Source organism: Mus pahari, chromosome 19, assembly GCF_900095145.1.
Source record: "Mus pahari chromosome 19, PAHARI_EIJ_v1.1, whole genome shotgun sequence".
NCBI lineage: Eukaryota > Metazoa > Chordata > Mammalia > Rodentia > Muridae > Mus > Mus pahari.
The window spans coordinates 11470523-11491005 of NC_034608.1; the positions used below are offsets into that span (position 1 = coordinate 11470523).

The 20483-nt window shown below is 45.8% G+C and overlaps 1 protein-coding gene across 1 annotated transcript in view; it reads left to right on the forward strand.

Annotated features, from left to right (window-relative positions):
- The first annotated feature begins 15537 nt into the window (after window positions 1-15537).
- The window catches only part of Znf541 (zinc finger protein 541), a 37102-nt gene continuing 32156 nt past the window's right edge, over window positions 15538-20483 (forward strand). Inside the window, exon 1 of the mRNA XM_021219709.2 lies at window positions 15538-16205. The gene's annotated coding sequence lies outside the window, so the exon portion shown is untranslated. The remainder of the gene's footprint in view (window positions 16206-20483) is intronic.

Here is a 20483-nt window from a genome sequence, read left to right on the forward strand (position 1 = left end):
ACAGGGAGGACCCAGAAGGGGCCGGCCGGCCGGGCCGGTCAGCGCACTGCCTGATCGCATGGCGGGGCCCGGCTCCGCTGCGCCCGGGCCCGCCGCCGCCCTTGCAACGAAGCGGCCCCGCGCGGCCCGGCCCCGCGCCCCGCTCCGGGGAGCGCCCCTCGGGTATGCAAAAAAAAAAAAAAATTTTTTTTTTAATTAAATNNAAAAAAAAAAAAAAAAAAACCTTTCTGGTTTTGTGTCCCGCCCCTCCTCCTCTTCCTCCTCCTCTTCCTCCCCTCCGCCCAGCTTCGAGGAGGAGCCACAGAAGGCTCCGCCTCTAGTGTGGCAGCTAACCAATCGTAGCAAAGAGCGCTAGAGCGGCAGATCTGAAAGCCAATAAAAAGATGCACACTCTGTGGGAGGGAGCTCGGAGTGTCGTCACCGCCCCCTGCTCCTGGCACGGCCGGTCGGCTAGAGCGTCTGCTGGGCTGTGGTGCTGTGGGTCCGCAACCTGGAGCTAGTGTTCGACTTAGTGGTGGTGGAAGAGGAGCCAGGGTCGATTTGTGTCGGTATCCCTGCGCCAGGCCCGCCTAGGGAGGGGCCGTTGTGCTCCCTGGCCCAAGATGGGAGGATGCTCCCCAAGGCACTTAAGAAGACTTGCAAATATAGTGCGGTCGAGGGTTCCTCAAGACAGTGGGGCAGTGATGCTTCCCCGCGTTGGACCTAGAGGGTGTCAGGCGATGGGGACAATGGGGGTGACCCGGACTCCAGACGTGGCGTATCAAGTCTCTCCGAGCCTGGGGATTTTGAGCCGCTGTAGCGCGAGGACTATGGTTAGCCCTGCAGGCTCTCTAAGCCTGCTTCTTCACGCCTGGCCGGCAGCGCAGATCCGAAGCTCAAATTCCTTTGAGCGACGCTTGGATTCACAGGTCTGTTCCCAGAGCACTTGGGGCATTTTAGCCCCGCGCAGCCCGTCCCAGACCGCACCGGCCTGCCTTTCTGCACAGCACTGGCCTGCTCTCTTAACGTTCCGGTCTCACATGCCCTTGTTTCTCCCGAGCTCCAGAAAACCTGGTGCACAACAGTAGGTATCGAATAAATGCGTTGTATAAACGACTGACTGATCTGTTTTGTAAGTCTTCTTGTTGATTCCATGGCGGCACTAACCTTAGTACTTACTTAAGCATACATTTTAATTGGGGGGAGGGTTGGCGGGGAACTAGGTCTTGCTGTGAAGTACAGGCTGGCCTGGAACTCGCGCTCACCTCCCAGGTGTTAGGATTATACTTGTGTGTCACTATGACCAGCTTAATTTCTTTTTATTGCTATCGTGAGGTCTAAGGAGATATATATATATATATATATATATATATATATATATATATATATATAAGTGATGAAGGAAGTGATGAGGGTGTTTTTCTAGTATGTGCAGGTCCGGGTGCAACAATGAAAAATTGTAAGAGGCTGGAGGCTATGGGCCCTGAACAAATCAGCAAGATCCTGCTAAACATCAGCCTTTGCTACTTACTTGCTGTGTGAGTTGATGTAAATTATTTCATCTGTCTGTGCCTCTATTTACTGTTTTCTAAAATGCTGACTGTGGGTTTGTTGCTAGGGGGTAAGGGCGCTTGCCACCAGACCTGGCAATGAATTCAATCCCCAGGAGCCACACTGGTAGAAAGAGAGAACTAACGGCCACCAACAAGTTGTCCTCTGAGCTCTGTGCTTATAATGAATGTTTTTGGTGTCCTTTTAAAAATGTGATGGGCCGGTTTTATAGAGCCATCATAAAGAAAAGAAAGTGCCTGCTACTCCCTTTATATGATGACTTGGCAGAATCCATCGCGGAGGTGAAGCCTTGAGAGTTCACCCTTCCACACAGCCCGCTGGAGGTGTGTGGACCACTTGGGAAACCAGCCCTGTGCACACTGCTTTTATTTTTGTGTAGTTGGCCCATGGGTTGACCCGAGGACGTTTCTAATCAGAACTGCCCTCGGGGCTGGACATGCAGAATCACTACACTTGGGAGATGTGGGCTGGATAATCAATACCTAAAGGTCATCCTCAGCTACCCGAGGACTACACAAGACCCTGTCTCAAAAAGTCTCAGGACTTGCCCAAAGGAGAAAGGGTTAGCCTCCATCTAGATATCCTCACCAAAAGGGAAGTGTTTTGTCCAATGTCATGCATCCAGGAAGTGGGACCCAACCCTCTGCTGAAAATGTCCTCTGTGCAAAATGACCTGACCTGGGTGGCACTTGGTTGTCTGTACCAGAGCTACCAGCGCTGGAAAACTCAGAACTTAAGGCAGGACAGACAAAGAGCTAGATGACTTGAGGCCAAGGAGTTGACTTTACATGAGCTCATTCACATGGGAAATGTGTTCTAACTAGCTGCATCAGGAATTCAGTGAGAGGCATGAACTCCCTTGTTCCTCCTGCCTCGAATCCACCTTAGTTTATTAGGTGAGGCAAGGAGCAAGCGAGTTACAGCCTCAGTTTCTCTACATGTAGATCATGCTCTACAAGCACCAGATTTTCTTTAATTTAGTGTTTGGAGAAAGAGGTCTTGCTACATAGCCCAGGCTGACTTTGAACTGGCTATCTCCTTGCCTCGGCTTCCCCAAGAGCTACCAGGTCTGTCTGGGTTCTGGGTCTTTCTGCACTGTGGTATATCTTCTACTCCTGTAATGGTACACAGCACTTAGTACACAAGAAAGGTCTGCTGGGGGTTCAAAGACATCTTCTGATGTCCAGCAAGTTCAAAGCCTGGGCTACATAAGCCCTTGCCTCAAAAACAAAGGTTAGCTGAAAAGATACTGTCTATGACTAATACCCCAGACCTCTTAGGCAAGGGCTTTAAACACATGCTACTTGGAAGTCCCTGGCTGGGTGTGGAGGAGCCACGACAAGCCAGCCCCCAAGCTGAGCCAGAGCTGGCACAGACCTGGGAGATCAAATGTCCATCTTCTCTGAGCATCCCTGAAAGCCCATCCAGGCTTCCAAGCTAGTGACAAGAGCCCATGGTATGCAAAAAGCACTGTTGGGCTGGGGACATTGTTCAGTTGCTAGAGTTTATCCTAGGTTCACATACACTAGGCATGGTGGGTTGCACACCTACAACCCCAGCACTCGGGATGTATTCAGGAGCATCAAAAGTTTAGGATCAGTGGTTGGAGACGTAGATCTGTGGTTAAGACTTTGAATTACTCTTACAAGAGGACCCAGGTACTGTTCCCAGCATCCATGTCAGCTCACAACAGCCTTTAATTCCAGTCTCAGAAGAGTCGATACCCTCTTTTAGCTTCCTTAGGCACTGGAATTCAATGTGTATATATTCAAACAGGAATACCATAGTTAGAAATAAAAATAAATTTCCAAAAACAACAACAGTCTATCACATATCAAATCTAAGGCTCACTTGGGCTACACATGGCCCAGCACATCTTTAGTTCTAGACTTGAGAGGAAGATGAAGGTGGGTCTTTGAGTTCAAGGCCAGCCTGCATAATGAAACCCTGTCTTGATGAAGAAGAAATAAATCTTTTTCTTTTCTTTCTTTCTTTCTTTCTTTCTTTTTTTTTTTTTTAAGAGCTCAGATGGTGCAATGTAGTGGTGTCACACGCCTTTAATCCTAGCACTTGGGAGGCAGAGGCAGGCAGATTTCTGAGTCCAAGGCCAGCCTGGTCTACAGAGTTCCAGGACAGCCAGGGCTAAATAGAGAAACCCTGTCTCAACAAACAAACAAACAAAAACAGCTCAAATGGCTGCTGCTTTTTTTCCCTTTTAAACCTCTTTTTCAGGTTAAACCCAGGGTCTGACAGTTTTAATTATGACAGTATAGTGGAAAATAAAAGGTAGAAGCTCCGTGTTCTTGCTGTGGACAGGGCCAGATATTGGAGAACTATCATCTTGTCCTCTGAATCCTCCTCCTGCCAAGAGAGCATCCCTTTTCCGCACATTTCTGCATATGCCTTAGCTCTATCCAAGCCGAGCCTTTCAGAAACTCAGCTCACTACAGCCCAGCTCCTACCCGGGAGAACCTCATCAGCGCCATCTGTCTACAGACGATGTCAATAGCATCTGTTTAATAGCCTAGGTGGGCTTCAGTCTTGCTGTGTAGCCTAGGGCGACCTGGAACTCTCCTGACACCCCCCCCCCCCCCCCCCCCCCCACACACACACACACCTCCCGGGATTACAGCTTTAACCACCATGCCTGGATGGTGCTGTGAAAACCAGGGCTTCTTGCATAGTAGGCTAAGTACCAACTGCACCACATCTCCAGTTCTATTTTTCAGTGTATGCTGTTTCTCTCCTTCCAACACCTGGTTTCTGGAGATAAATTTCAGATCAAGTTTTGGTGGCAAGCGCCATTACTCACTGAGCCACCTCGTCAGCCCCTCTTCCACCTCCCCACCTCCGGTTTTTAAATAAATGGCTTCTACCACTGAAAGTAGAAACACTTCCCCACAGCTCCTGTCAGGCAATGGAAGCTTCAGACTTTGCGCCCCAATTGTTTCATTATCCGAGAAACTGATGGCACATGATTGGTGCATTTTTTTCTTTTGCATACACTTGGACAACCAAAGCCTGACTCCCGTCCTGAAACACTCCTGCCTTTCCAGGTTGCTTTAAATAAGGTTGAGAAGAGAAAGTTTTTACGAGACTTCCAGGGGTCTTGGTGGCCAGGAAGAGGAAGAGAAGGGGATTCCTTCGTAGTCTCTGTCCTCTAGCCATGCCCTTCCACTGTGGCCGCAGGGTACCCCTTCCGAGGACAGCCACGATCTGAGCGCAGTAATCCGGCAGCAAAATCAGGCAGCGACTAGCCCAGCCCGGCCTGGGGTCCTCAGCGCCGCAAGTGCGAAGGGCGGAGTCTGGCCTTTGATTGGCCCAATGTGGGGGCGTGGCCAGAGCTCCGCCCCACCTCTACCCCCCCACAAGATAAAATAGGCTTCGCGCCCTGGTGCTCGAAATTATTCGTGCAGTGGGCGTGGCTTATGTTTGTTTACACGCTTCTATTGGCTGCATTTGAATCGGCCCGAGCGGGTGGGCTTCGGAGGCGTGGCCTCAGAGGGCGGGGCCGGCGGCTGACAGCTCTTAGAGTAACGAATCGCTATTGAGGGGATTTTGGATCTGAAGAATCCTTTTGGGGTGTCTGTCAGCTTCCTTAATAAAGGCCAGTCAAGAAACCGAGATGCACGTTTTTGTAAAAATTCCTAAAACAAAATAAAACAAAAACCATGAATATGTTTTAAAAAGCAGATGCAGCCTAACTGCCCAACAACGAAATACTGAAATCAGCTATGATCCTGGCCCACAGTGGGGCAGGAAGTCACTGCAGTAAACAAAGAAACCGCGAAGTGACACAACAGCGCTTGCAAAGACGCAAGGAGAAGGGGAGTCCTATAAAGGCCAAAAGTATGGATGAAAAGACACGAATCATTTGCTGAGGAATTGCACAGAATAACTTACAATATGGAAATGAACGGACAGGAGTTGGGTGGATCTTAGCTCATTTTGTAACTGTTTTTGTTTGTTTTAGCTTGGTTTAGTTTTTAGAGGCAGGGTTTCTCTGTGTGGCCCTGGCTATCCTGGAATTTATTCTGTAGTCTCCCCAGTGCTGGGATCAAAAGTCTGTGTCACCACTGCCCACCTCGTTCCGTAACTTTGTAAAGTTAGAAATTTGTAGCGCCTACTCAAATAAATATAGTGTAAATTAAAATAAACAAAATATAAATGTAAGCCACACCTTACATATAAAGGTAGCATACACCTTTAATCCCAACACTCTGGAAGCAGAGGCAAGTAGATTTCTGTGAGTTCAAGGCTAGCCTGGTCTACATAATGAGTTCCAAGACACTAAGGACTAAGTAGAGAAAGCCTGTCTTAAGAACATAAAAATTATTGTTATTTTTATTATAAATTAACTTCCGAAGACTAGGTCTTAGTTCCTGTGTGAGAAAACTACACAGGGGAAATGTATTTATTTATCATGGGCCACCACTGCTGGAGCAGAGTCAAAGAAGAGAGTGGATTTATTATTTACAGGAGGAGTAAGACCCTTCATCTTCAAAGGACACATTCCAAGTCTTCCATGGATGCCTGAAAACAACTACTTTTTTTCAATTATTTTGAGATAGGATCAAGGTTGGTCTTGAACTCCTGATTTTCCTGCCTCCACCTCCCAAGCACTAAAACCTTAGGTATGCACCAGATTGAACCCAGGATTTTGTGTCTGCTAATCAAGAGCTCTACCATAGGTTCTTATTCTGTAGCCCATGCTAGGCTTCACATCACTCTGTAGCCCAGGCTGGCCTCCCATTTCTAGTAACCCTCCTGGGTCAGCCTCCACATTGCCAAGATGACAGGTGTCTGCCACTTGCCAAATCTGTCTTTTATTTCGATTTTTCTTCTATACATATGTCTGTGATAAAGTCTAACTTATCAATGAGGCACTGTGGTCCTTTGTATGAGTTGTCTCCCATATTCTCCAGTTTTAAAATACTTGGTCCCCAGTTGGATGGCCCTGTTTGGGTAAATTCATGAGGAAAAATAGATTTGCTGGAAGGAAACGGCTTTGTTTGAAGTTTCAAAAGACTGTACCATGCCCAGTTTGCTGTCTCAACTTCCAGGTCCAGCTGCCAAACCTACTTGCAACCTCACTTCCCTGATGTGATAATAATGGACTCTCATTTTTCTGGAACCAGAAGCTTAAAAAAAAAAAAAGCAAACCAAACCAAAACAACCTTCCTTGTATACGTTGCCTTGTTCCTGATGTTTTACTACAGCAATAGAAAACTAACTAAGACAGGCACATTAAAGAGATTAACATAACCAGAGTGTAGTAGCACATGACTTTAATCCTAGAACCTGAGAGATAGAGGCAGGTGGGTTTCTGTGAGTTGGAGGACAAATTGGTCTAGATGGTGACTTCCAGGACATCCAGGGCTACACAGAGAAACCCTGTCTCCAAAAACATAAATACATACATACATACATACATACACATAATAGCAAAATAGACCCATTATAACAATATACTTAATAAAAGTTACTTAGAACTTAACTAGTGTGTGTGTGTGTGTGTGTGTGTGTGTGTGTGCTTTTGAGACATTTTCTCACTATGTCACTTGGCTTGAACCTCACCATGTAGACCAGGCTGGCCTCTAAATTTACCAAGATCCACCTCCATCTGCCTCCCAACTGCATGCACAACCACATCCAGCTTCACTAATTTTTATACTTTATTTTCATTTTTAAATGACATTTTGTGTGTGTGTGTGTGTGTGTGTGTGTGTGTGTGGTGGGCATGCCTCTTTCCTTTATGTTGATGTGCAGATTGAGCCTTGTGCCTGATGAGCCATCTTGCCAGCCTTGGGATTTTATTTTTGCTTTTTAAGATTTTTTTATTGTTATTTATGTGTATGTCCTATGTTTGTGCAAATAAACACTTGAAGGGTGCAGATGCCCTTGGAGAACAGAAGAAGTCACTGGATCTCTTGGAGCTGGAGTTACAGGCAGTTGTGAGTTGCTGGAAGCCAGAGTCAAGTCCTCTAGAAGGTTTAATCAGCAAGCCACTCTTCTAGTTTTCTCCCCAAGTACTCCTCCCCTACCAGTCCCCAAGACAGGGTTTCTCTGTGTAGCCCTGAATATCCTGGAACTCACTCTGTAGACCAGGCTGGCTTCAGACTCAGAGTTCTGCCTGCCTCTGCCTCACAAGTACTATGGTTAAAGACATGCACCACCACCACCCGGCTCCCAAGTTTGGCTTTTTGAGACAAGATTTTGGGCTAAATCTTACCATGGGGCTGGAGAGATGAGTCAGCTGTTAAGAACACTGGCTGAAATTCTAGACAACCCAGGTTCAGTTCCCAGTGGTTCACAAATATCTCACAGTGATCCACCTGCATCTACCTCTCTGACATTATACCCAGCCTAAAATAAATCTTTCAGAACCCCCCCCAAAAAAAAACCAAAAAACAAAACAAAATAACAAAAAGAATAGTTGTGGTAGGAGTAAGGTTGTTGAGAGGAGAAAGAATGAAAGTTGACCCCCAGGTTGTTAAATATGGATATGAGGTTCTGGAGGTGGCAAGGCTGAGGCCAGCTTGCAAATGGTGGTTAGCACAGCATCAAAGAGTACATGAAAAATGTTCAGCACTGTTAGTCATTAGGGAAGTAAAACCACACTGTGAGAGCAATATACACAGGGTGATCATAGTCAGATGGTGTGATGCCACGTCTGTTCCCCTACTATGGGGGAGGGAGCAGAGACAGGCGGATCTCTGGGGCTTGCTGGGTAGACTACTGAGCAAGTTTCAGGTTTAGTCAGAGTCCCTATCTCAAAAAAAAAAAAAAAAAAAAAAAAAGACGGAGAGCAATAGAGAAAGACACCAGATGTCAATCTGTCTTCCGTACAAACATGTCCTGGCACCTACATGCACACACACACACACACACACACCACACACATACACCACACCACACACACACAAACACACAACTACACACCACACCACATATTCACATACATACATACACACACACACACAAACACTCAAACTACACATCATACACATACACTATGCCACACATTCACATACATACACACACACAAACACATAAACTACACACCACACACACACATACCACACCACACATTCACATACATACACCCTCACCCTCCACACACACACCACAAACACATACCACACCACACATTCACATATATACACCCTTACCTTCACCTTGCACACACACACATACCACACCACACATTCACATACATACACCCCACCCTCCACACACACCACACACACACATACCACATCACACATTCACATACATACACCCCCACCCCCACCCTGCATACACATACATACACACACACACACATGTGCGTGCACATGTACACACACTGATAGTTAGTGTTAATTGTCAACTTGACAGTACCCACCTAGAAGAGAAGACAAACCTCTGGGCATAGTATGTGACCAGACTTTTGTTTTAACCTTTTGTTCTTAAATTCCATTTACAAATTAAGACAAAGTGTTTCAGATCAATGCTTTTTAAAATATTTTATTTTTTTCTATGCATTCATGTCTGTACACCACATGAATACAGTGTCTTTGGAGGCCAAAAACAGGTAATAGATACCCCGGAGCTGGAATTACAATCAGATGTGAGTTGCCCAGATGCTGGGAACCAAACTCTAATCCTCTGGAACAGCAGTATGTGCTCTTAACAACTGAGAAGTTATTTTTCCAGCCCAAATGATTCTTGTCTTAAGGATCTGTTTGTTTTTATTTTGTGTGCATAGGTGTTTTGCCTGTATATATGACTGAGCCTCCCATCACCTACCGCCATGAAGTGCCCATGGTCGTCTGAAGAGGGCACTGGATCCCCTAGAATTGGAGTTATAAATGGTTGGGCATCACCATATGGCTGCTGAAATGGAATTTGAGTCTTCTAGAACAGCCAGTGCTCTTAACAGCTGAGCCATCTACACAGCACAAATTATTATTTTAAAAATATTTCCCCTACCACCACCCCTCCCGTGTGTGTGTGTGTGTGTGTGTGTGTGTGTGTGTGTGTGTGTGTGTGTATTTTGGTGTTTTGAGATAGGGTCTCCTGTATCTCAAGCTGCTCTCAAGCTCAGTATGAACCAAAGAGGTCCTTGAACTCTTGCTGTTCCTGCCTCCACTTCCTGTGTGCCAAGATTATATGTGTGCTTCACCACACATGGCTTGACCTCTGTTTTTGAAAGTAGATAGACCCTAGAACTTGGGTCCTAAAAGAGCTTCCCCTGGGAGGTCGCTGGGGAGGAGAAGATGGGTTTCGCTCTGTGCTCTGCAGATGGGTATCAAGGATCTCCAAATGATGACTTCCTCCCTCCTTCTTGGGAAGAGCAGGCTGGGTCAGTGGAGGAGGACAGATCAGGCAACAGCAGCTCAGTTCTTTCCAGTTTTCTGGGAGAGACCTCTGTGCTCATCAGAGGTCTGAGGTTTCAAATTCAAGTAGAACCTGTCAGGCTGGCTGAATGCTTTCCTCCTGCAGGCTCTGCCAGTCTGGAGAAGACAGGAAGCTAAAGTTTGGTCAGGTGAGTACCTGGGAGGACCAGTGTGGTGAGGAGGCTAAGGGCGCTTGCTGGAAGTGAGTCAAGTGATGAGTCACCAAAGGAGGGGCTGAGCAATGCCCAGGAAAAGATGGCTGAGAAGAGCAGAAGGTCTGTGCTGCTGGGGTTGGTCTTTAATTTGTGCATTGCTGGGGCAATCTCTGATTTTTTTTCTATTTCCTTGGTCCTTCCTTGTCAGTGACCACACTGGTGGGCTTCTCCAAGGCCTGCCCTTCTCAGAATGCAAATATGGGATACCCCAAGCCTTTCCTCTTCTGCCCTGTCTCTCCAATGTGCTACTGTGGCTGAAGGACCATGGAGAACTTGCTCTACTGAAACTATGCCCAGGGCGCGGGAGAGACAGCTCAGTTATTAAGAGCAACAGATGTTCTTCCAGAGGACTTAGGGTTTGATTCCCAGTACCCATATGATGGCTCACAACATCTGTAACTTCAGTTCCAGAGCATCTGATATCCTCTCTGACCTCCACAGGAACTAGGTACACACATTATACATGCAAGCACCACATTCATACATGTGAAATAAATAAATAAATAAATAAATAAATAAATAAATAAATAAATCTTTAAAGTTTAAAGACAAACAAGCCAAAGAGATAATCAGGAAAAGGTAGAATGTCATTCAACTGGTGGAATGGTTGACTAACATGAATGATGTTCCACGCTCCATTCCCCGTAAACTGGTCTAATGTTGCATACCTGTCCTCTTAGCACTAGGAACGTGGAGGAGGAACGAAAGGACAAAATCATCCTCCTGCTTAGTGAGCTTGAGACCAGACCCACGACTGAGTGGAAGAAATCCCTCTCTTCCCATATATGGTTTTTGTTACATATTTTGTCACATGATACAAAGGTGACCAATATAGCACACTGTGTTCAGATTTCCCCACCTTCTCCCTATACAGCTCAGGGTACAGCGGTTCTGTCTATGGCCATCAGAACATGTGTTGGGGACAGTTTACAACATGGTGGACCAGGGAGCAGAGAAGGACTGTAATTAGGGGTCTGTCTGCCAATGACCTAATTCTGACAAACAGCTGTTCCCTCAAAGTGTCATCACCTTCTCCAAACTGTACCATTTGCTGAGAAACAAGTACACAATGCATGCATTTGCTGGGGACTATTTTCGATCAAATAAATGTTAATGGATGTATATGTTAAATAAAACCACAGATGGGGCTGGCAAGATGGCTCACTGGGAACAGGCGCTTGCTGCCAAGTACAGGACCGGAGTTCAATCCATGGGATCCACATGGTAAAAGGAGAGAACTAACTGACACAAGTTGTCCTCCACACATATGCTGTGTTATGTAGGAGCCGCTACAAAATAAATAAATGTGATTTTAAAAAAGATTTATTTATGTTATTTATGAGTATATTGTAGCTGTCTTTAGACCCACCAGAAGAGGGTGTCAGATCCCATTACAGATGGTTATGAGCCACCATGTGGTTCCTGGGAATTGAATTCAGGACCTCTGGAAGAGCAGTCAGTGAGTGCTCTTACCTGCTGAGTCATCTCTCCAGTCTAATTAATGTGATTTTAAATACACAGAACAAATCCCCTCACTCTCCCCCCCCCTCTCTCTCTCTCTGTGTGTGTGTGTGTGTGTGTGTGTGTGTGTTAGAAGTCAGAGATATGTGTCTATTGTCTTCCTCAAACATGCTCCACCTTGCTAATTATTTTTTGGTATTGCTGAAGATTCCACTCAGTATCTCTGAGTAAGAGATGCACACTCTAATACTGAACTCTATCCCCGGCCCTCCACATTATGTTTTGAGACAAAGTCTCTCTCTAACCTAAAGATCACTTAATAGCCAAAGAGCTTTAGAGATCCAGCCTTCCCAGAAGGCACCAGCAGTTCTGCTTGGCTTTTTACATGGCTACTGGGAATCTTTTGTTTGTTTGTTTGTTTCAAGACAGGGTTTCTCTGTATAGCCCTGGTTGCCCTGGAACTCACTCTGTAGTCCAGGACTTGAACTCAGAAATCCGCCTGCCTCTGCTCCCAAGTGCTGGGATTAAAGGTGTGCGCCACCACCGCCCCGCCGCTACTGGGAATCTTAACCCTGGGCCTCATGCTTGATCAGCAGGCACTTTATCCACTGAGGCACCTCCTGGATCCCTCCCGCAGAATGAATCTTAATGTTTTGGCTTTTGTATATTTTTAGATTTATTTATTTTATGAGTTATTTCAAATGCAGTTATGTATGTATTGTGCCTTGTGCTCAGGAAGTCAGAAGAGGGCATTGGGTCCCCTGGAACTGGAGTTACAGATGGTTGTGAGCTATGTGGTTGATGGGGACTGAATTTGGGTCCTTCTTAAGAGCAACAAGTGCTCTTAATGGCTGAACCATCTCTTCAGCCCCATGAATTTTATGTTCAATGAATTTCAGTTCTGGTCAAATATAAGTCTCAACTTCATTACGGAAGTTCTGAACAAATGGTTCCACCTGGGCCAGTGACATGGCTCATCAGGTAAAGAGGCTTGCTAACTAAGTTTGATTTGCCAACTGGAACTCTCATGGTGGAAAATGTGAACTAACTTTGGAAATTTATACTCTATCCATCATACATACACTGTGGCATACCTGTGCTTGTGACACACACACATTAAATGAGTGAATAAAGTTGTTTAAGCCGGACGTGGTGGCGCACACCTTTAATCCCAGCACTCGGGAGGCAGAGGCAGGCGGATTTCTGAGTTCGAGGCCAGCCTGGTCTACAAAGTGAGTTCCAGGACAGCCGGGGTTTTAAAAAAAACCCGCCCCGACAAAAAAAAAAAAAAAAAAAAAAAAAAAAAGTTGTTTAAAAGATGTCTCTGCTTTTATTTTATTTCTTTGGTTTTTCAAGATGGGGTGTCTCTGTGTAGCCCAGGCTGGCCTCAAACTCAGAAATCCGCCTGCTTCTGCCTCTCAAGGGTTGGGATTAAAGGTGCACGCCACCACCACCCGACTGATTTATTTATTTTTTAAATTTTTTTATGTGCACCGATGTTTTGCTTATGTGTATGTCTGTGTAGGGGATATCAGGTCCCCTGGAACTAGAATTACACACTGTGAGCTGTCATGTGGGAACTGGGAATTGAACCTGAGTTCTCTGGAAGAACAGTCAGTGCTCTTAACCACTGAACCATTTCTCCAGCCCCCAGATCTATGTTGTTTTTTTTTTTAAAGAAAGTGTTTTGTTTTGAGGATTTATTTTTTACTGGGGCCGGAGAGATGCCGCAGAATTCAAGAGCTTTTGTTGCTCTTGCAGAGGACTAGAAAACCTGGAGAGATGGCATGGCGGTTAAAAAGAGTTTATTGCTCTCGAAGAAGACACAGGCCATTGTCAACTGCCTGATATGAGGGCGATGGATCAAACCCTGGTTTTCTGCAATGGCAACAAACTCTTCTAGCCACTAAGCCATCTCTTCAGCACCAAACCTGTATTTCAAAGCATTTTTAAAATTTTTAATATGTGTGTGCCTCTGTGTGTTAATGCATGTGTGCCACAGTGTGTATGTGGAGGACAGAGGGTAACTTTGGCCATTGGTTTTCTCCTTCCACCGCGTAATTCCGGATGGAACTCATGTTCTTGGGTTGCTAGCCAGTGCTTTTAGGGGATAAGCAAGCAAAACGATGCTTTCTTTCTTTCTTTCTTTCTCTCTCTCTTTCTTTTTTTTCTTTCTTTCTTTCTTTTTTAACTTTTACACAAATCTCACACTGCAGCCCAGACTGTACTCAAACATGTGGTGATCCTTCTGCCACAGAATCTCCAAGGGCTGAGTGGCACAGCACTTTCATTCAGCCATTAATATTAAGTCTATTTATTTGTCTCCATATTTGTAAAATTATCCACAATGGAAAAAAAAAAGTTGAATGTGATAAAATGTGGTTTCATGAATCTTCTAAGAGATGTACAGGAGAATAAATAGATCAAGTTAAAAAAAAACAAAACAACTGATCAATAACAGAGGGGAAGGACTGTAATCAAAGCTACTTCAGGGGCTGAGGCTGGAGGATCAACCAGGGTCTGCCTGGGCGACAGAATAAGACCATGCCTCAAAAATGTATCAGAGGGAGCTGAAGACATAACTCGGTGGTAGAGCACCAGGGTAGAATTTACCTCTAAGGACCTGAACTCAGCAGCAAGAACTTCCCTAGACTTTCCCTCAGTGAAGGGCTAGGGGCATAACCCAGGCACTGGCAGTGCCCCTGCCTAGAATTTCTGAAGGCTGGGGATGAGGTTCAGGGCAAAAGCGCTTGTCTAAGAGTGAACGGGGGATTCAACCCATGACAGTGTTTAAAATATTAATAAATGGTAAATAAATGAGCCAGTCCTGCAAACTCCTGCAGCGGACCCCACATGATCTGGGCTCCCAGGGATCAGCCTGCCCAAGAGCATGCGCAGAACGGCTTTGGTGGTGGTCTCCATCATTCAGGGAACCCTGCTGTCACCAGGGCTCTACACTGGAGGGCGTCGAGTGCACACAGGCATTGTTCGAACGAGGCCTCCGTTCTTCTGCGTTCACGCCCCTCCCCCTGCGGCCCTCCCCTTTCGCCCCTTTCGCCCGCCCCCGTCTTCCAACCGCCCGCCTCCCAAAATGGCGACCAACCGCCTCCTTTCCCGCCCCGTGGCGGGTCACATGACCCGCGGGAAGCCACGCCCCCTCGCGCCCGCAGCCTCGGGGAGCCCGGCCCAGGGGCACGCGCCGCGAGCCCGGGCCGCGCGTGCCTGCCGCGCTCGCCCGCTGGCGACGCCGCCGACGCCGACGCCCGGCCAGGCTTGCGCGCACACCCCGCGGCGGGCGCACGCGCACGCGCCAGGGGCCGGGACCGGGCTGCGCGTGCGCGCCGGGCGTCGTCCGGGCGCCTCGCGGCTGACGGGCGGCCGCTGGGAAGGCCCCCGCGAGGCGCGAGGCACGAGGCCCGGCGCGCGAGCCCCCGGGGGCGGGTAAAACCCGGTTGCTGCTGCCCTTGCCCCTTTCCCCTTTCCCCACGCTCCCCAGCCCTGTCTGTCCGCCCTTTCCTCTCACCTCAACCCCTCTTCACCCTCTCCGTGGCTTCGTCTTCCTCCCCGAGCGCGGGCCCGTGTGGTTCCTGTCCAAGGACGCCGCTCAGCTCCGCGTCGCGCACGCTCCTTCTGCACCCCGCAGCCCCCTTCCTCCTTGGACAAGACGCTTGGGGTGCCCCCGGCCCACTGCACCCACCTTTATTTTCTACCCGATCCCCGCCAGGTGCCCCAACTGCCCCGTCGCAGCGCCCCAGCTCGCGTCGCGGGCCCTACCCGACCTCTGCGCCTTCTGCACCGCGGCCTTGCATTCGCAGGCCCCTCTGCTGACCGTCCCCTTCCTCCTCAGGTGTCCCGCCTTGGGGGACCCGGATGTATCTCTTTTCGAGGATCTTCCAGCACAACCATCAAACTCTTCCTCTCTTCCTTGATCATGCCTCTCCCTGTGCTTTTTCTAGCAAGTGTACTATTATTGTTTTCAGCCAAGATCTCCCTAGTTTCCAGCAAAAAAATAGAATAATAATATTATCTAGGCTACACGCTCCCCTTTTGGAATAACTTGCCCAATTATAAGAAACCAACTCATGTTTCTTTCGAGTTTCTCTTCTAATGTGTTTGCTTCTCTAACCCTCCTTTCTAACTTTTCCAACAAAAATTACTTTTCTCCAGTTCTACCCCCATTAGATTTGCCCCACAAAACCCTCTAGGTAACCGCTTACCTGGCTGGGGTGGTGGAAAGGGAATAAGGGTTTTTTTTTTGTTTTGTTTTTTGGGTTTTTTGTTTGTTTGTTTGTTTTAAAGACATAGAAATTTCCTCTACATTTCTCTCTCCAGCTTAGTATTGCTTCACTTCCTCAAATTGTCTTTCTCCCCAGTTTCATACCCGTTTTCTTGCTTGTTTTGAGATCCAAGTTCTGACTTCCCCTGCTTTTCACTACCTGTTTTCAGGGCAAAAAGATATTGGATGAGTTTTCAAAAATGACCACCTCACCCTTCCAGGAGGAGATAGTGAAGGCCTGATTACCACCTGAAACCCCTTCACAGTGGGGCCTAAGCTGAGCCCTCCTGTTTCCTGGAGAGTCACTCACTTGCTTTTCTGGTGAGTTTTCTTCTTTTGTACCTATTCAAGACACCTGCTGTGTTCTGTGGATCACTTTCCAGCCTTTCTCAGCATCCTTGCACTAGTGTGAAGACCATACATGTTGCTAGCAAAATCAGCAGAAGGATAAATATAAGCATAAAGGCACATGCTAGCTGACCTCTTCTGAGGAAGGCAGACTTTTTTTTTTTTTTTTTAGATTGAAGTATGCCTTTGTTGATGATGTTCATTGCAAAACAAAAACCTTTTACCTTTTCTGCCGGATCAGGGTAATAACTCATCCCTATGGGGACAAACAAGTGAGGGATCATACTAGTAGGGATTATGGCAATTCAAATTGTGTCCTCTCCATTGAGTGATGGCAGCTAGTGCAGGTAGCCAAGCGCAAATGCCAGTCCAAGTTTGCAAGACATTTTTTTTAGGTGAGGCCTCTGGTTTATTAACTGTCTCTATGTGAAAGTTAAATTACTAATGCTAGCAATGAATTTAATAGTTTAAGTGGCAGGAGCTGGAAAGATGACTTATTGGTTAAGAATACTGGCTGCTTTTCCAGAGAATCTGGGGTCAATTCCTAGTACTCAGAAAGCTCAGTTAACTATCCATTAACCAAGTCCCAGGGGCTCTAGTGCCGCCTTCTGGCTTCCTTGGGCACTGCATGCATATGGTACAAAGACGTACATACAGGCAAAACATCTATACTCAGAAATTTAAATGGCAGGGCAGGAGATGTAGCTCAGTTGTAAGAGTAGTTGCCTAGCATGCATGAAGCCCTGATGTGATCTCCAGCACTACAGAAAACCTGACATGGTGGTGCACACCTATCCTCCCAATACTTGGGAGATGGAGGCCAGCAGATCAGAAGTTTAAGGTCATTTTCTTCTTTGAGTTTGAAGCATACAAATGGGATAAATATAACTCTGTTTTGAGAAAACAGTTTTTTAAAAAATCAGAGTACTTTTCACACCAGTAGTCCCAGTACTCAGAAGGGTCCTGTCTCAAAAAAAAAAAAAAAAAAGTGAGACCTCAGAAAATATGTTTTGGGCTGGGTGTGGTAGTTCACAGTTTTAATCCCAGCACTGGAAGCAGAAACAGGTAGATCTCTGAGCTCAAGGCTAGCCTGACTACATACGTAGTGAGTTCTAGAACAGCCAAAGCAATTTAGAATAACCTTGTCTTGAGAAACCAAGATATAAATACAGATATAGATATAGATATGCCCCACCATCATATTTGAAGTTTTAGGATAAGGAAGTTTGTTAATTTTGCAGTGCTGGGAAGCCAACACAGACCTTGAACATGCTAAGTAAACACTCTGTCACCAGAGGTAGGGATTTCTTTCTTTTTTTTTTAATTGGAAGCATACTTACCAGAGTAAACACCTTAGAGGACTTTTTCTCTTTAGAATATCAGGTGTTAAACTTCTTATCCTCAGTAACCTGGTACTGGGTAAGGTAGAACATACCAGTAATCCCCAACTAAGGAGGCTAAGGGAAAAGCTACACAATGGGACATTAAGGAAAAACAAAAACTTTTCATACTTGAGAATCCCAGGAGTTTTGATGTAAAATATATAGATCAATATTTTCTATTAGAATTTCAATTATCAGGTATCTCCATTCAGCCTTCTGAGATATTAAATCTATTGAAGGTATTATCTTAAATATTTCTGGATTTTTAAATTTGCAAATGGTATACCTTGCACAAAGCACTAAGTTTGATCCCAGCACTACAAAATTAAGATAGTGACTAGACCTTAGGGAACAGCCCAGACACACAGGAGATCAGTAGTTAAATACAGTCAAATGTGGCTTGTTGAAAGTTTTATTGTTTGTATGAAGTATACATGAGAAAAACTAGATCAGGGCCCCCCAAAAATCTTAGTGAGCACAGTGGGCTGGGCCTGTAATTGCTCTGTCACTAGAGGCTAGAGATTGCTTGACTCTGATCAGCTTGGGAAACATAGTAAAACCCTGTCTCAGAAAAACAAGAATAGGCTAGAGGTGCCTGCCTTTAATCTCAGCAATTGGGGAGGCAGAGGCAGACAGATCTCTGGGAGTGAAAGACCAGCCTGGTCTATGTCATAAGTCCCGGGCCAGCCAGAGCTACTCAGTGGGACCCTGTCTCAGAACCAAACGAGTAAATAATCCATTCTATTCTTCATGGCAAAATACAATAACATGAACAGTTCCGTATTAATACAAATGACATCTTAATTTAAAGGTATATAATAGAAATTTAGTGCAAAGAATAATGTTGACTTATATTTCTATAGTCACGTGGAGTCTCATACCTGTCTCAGCACTCAGCTGAGATACCATGTCATGTATCTTCACTGAGACTAAACACATGGATATTATCATAAAATAGCTTTGACCACTGAATTTCCTGAAAGAGTCTTGGGAGACCCTAGGAGTTTTCTGTATTTACCTTATTAAAATGAATTCACACTTTTAATCCCAGCACTTGGGAAGGAGAGGCAGGTGGATTTCTGAGTTCAAGGCCAATCTGGTCTACAAATGGAGTTCCAGCACTGCCAGAGGCTACACAGAGAAACCCTGTCTCAAAAAAAAAAAAAAAAAAAAATTAAAAGCACTGCCTGGGGCTGGAGAGATGGCTCAGAGGTTAAGAGCACTGACTGCTCTTCTGGAGGTCCTGAGTTCAATTCCCAACAACCACATGGTGGCTCACAACCATCTGTAACAAGACCTGATGCCCTCTTCTGGCATCTGAAGACAGCTACAGTGTACTTACATATAATAAATAAAATAAATCTTTAAAAAAAAAACAAACAAACACTGGCTGTTCTTCCAGAGGACTGGGGTTCAATTCCCAGCATCCACAGGGCAGCTCGCACCTGTCTATAACACCCTCACACAGACATACATGCAAGCAAAACACCAATGCACATAAAATAAAAAAATATTTTTTTAAAAGGAAGAAAAAAAATGTTGTGCTAGGTTTTGTGTTTCCCCCTTTTTGAAACAGGACCCCAGGCTGAAACTCACTGTGCACTCATGAGCATGACCTTGAACCCCTGGTGGTCCTGCCTCCACCCCGCTCCTGTGGCTGGGGTTGAGGCGTGCGCCACCGTACCCTGACTGCTATTCTAGGTCTTGCTATTCTAGGTCTCGGTGCTTCCTTGCACGCTCCGCTAGGACCAGCTCCTGGGAAGGAAGGAAGGAAGGGGCTTTGATGGTTCCTTTTCCTCTTTAGCTGAGTCTGTGCCAGGGTTTTCCTTTGTGGGTATCCTTCAGATTCTTTTTTTTTTTTTTTTAATTTTTTAAAGATTTATTTATTATTATATCTAAGTACACTGTAGCTGTCTTCAGATGCACCAGAAGAGGGCATCAGATCTCATTACTGGTGGTTGTGAGCCACCTTGTGGTTGCTGGGATTTGAACTCAGGACCTTCAGAAGAGCAGTTGGTGCTCTTCACCACTGAGCCATCTCTCCAGCCCATCCTTCAGATTCTTGTGTGAAATATTTAAATTCATTCTCCGTGTCTCATTTTTTCTTATGGCAGAACTTTGCTCTGGAGCCCATACTGGCCTTAAACTCTCAATTCTCTGTCCCAGTTTCCCATGTGCTAAAAATACAGTCATCAGACAAAATCCAGTCTTTAAATAAGTGATCAGAGGAAATGAGTCCACCCTCAGGTTAAAACTGTATGACTAGAGGAGGAGGTCTTCCTTGATGGTTCAATTTCAGAATGCAAGGCAGAAACCCAATGTCAGGTATGGAATAATAGCATAGTAGAGAGCTGAAGTGTGAAGGCTTTGAGATCAGACTGCTCAGGGCAGGATTCTTCTAACTCTGAATTGGGACGAGTTATTCTCTGGGTTTTCTTTATGTCACCCATGACAAGGTTAAAAATGTAGCACATACCTCAGAGAGGAGTTAAGGGAACTAAAAATGGTATGTGAGTAACCTCAGCAGTACTTGGCATATAATAAAACCTGAATAATGTCCATGCTGTTATCATGAGAATAATTATTACAACGGTGTGTGCCAGGGAGACAAGTTGGGACTATGGGCAGAGGAGGCTATGAGCCCTGGTTAGAGGACAGTTATACCTGACTCTTGTCTGTTGTTCACTGTCAGGGAATAGCAAGTCTATAGTGCAAGAGGTGATAGAAGTCTGTATATGTAGAGGAAATTCTGTCTAATTGTGTTGGGAATAGAACAAGGACAGTGCATTTATACAAGTGGTTGAACTACTGAGCCTTGTCTCAAGCCCTTGCTTCTTTTTTTTTTTTTTTTTTTTTTTTTTTTTTTTTT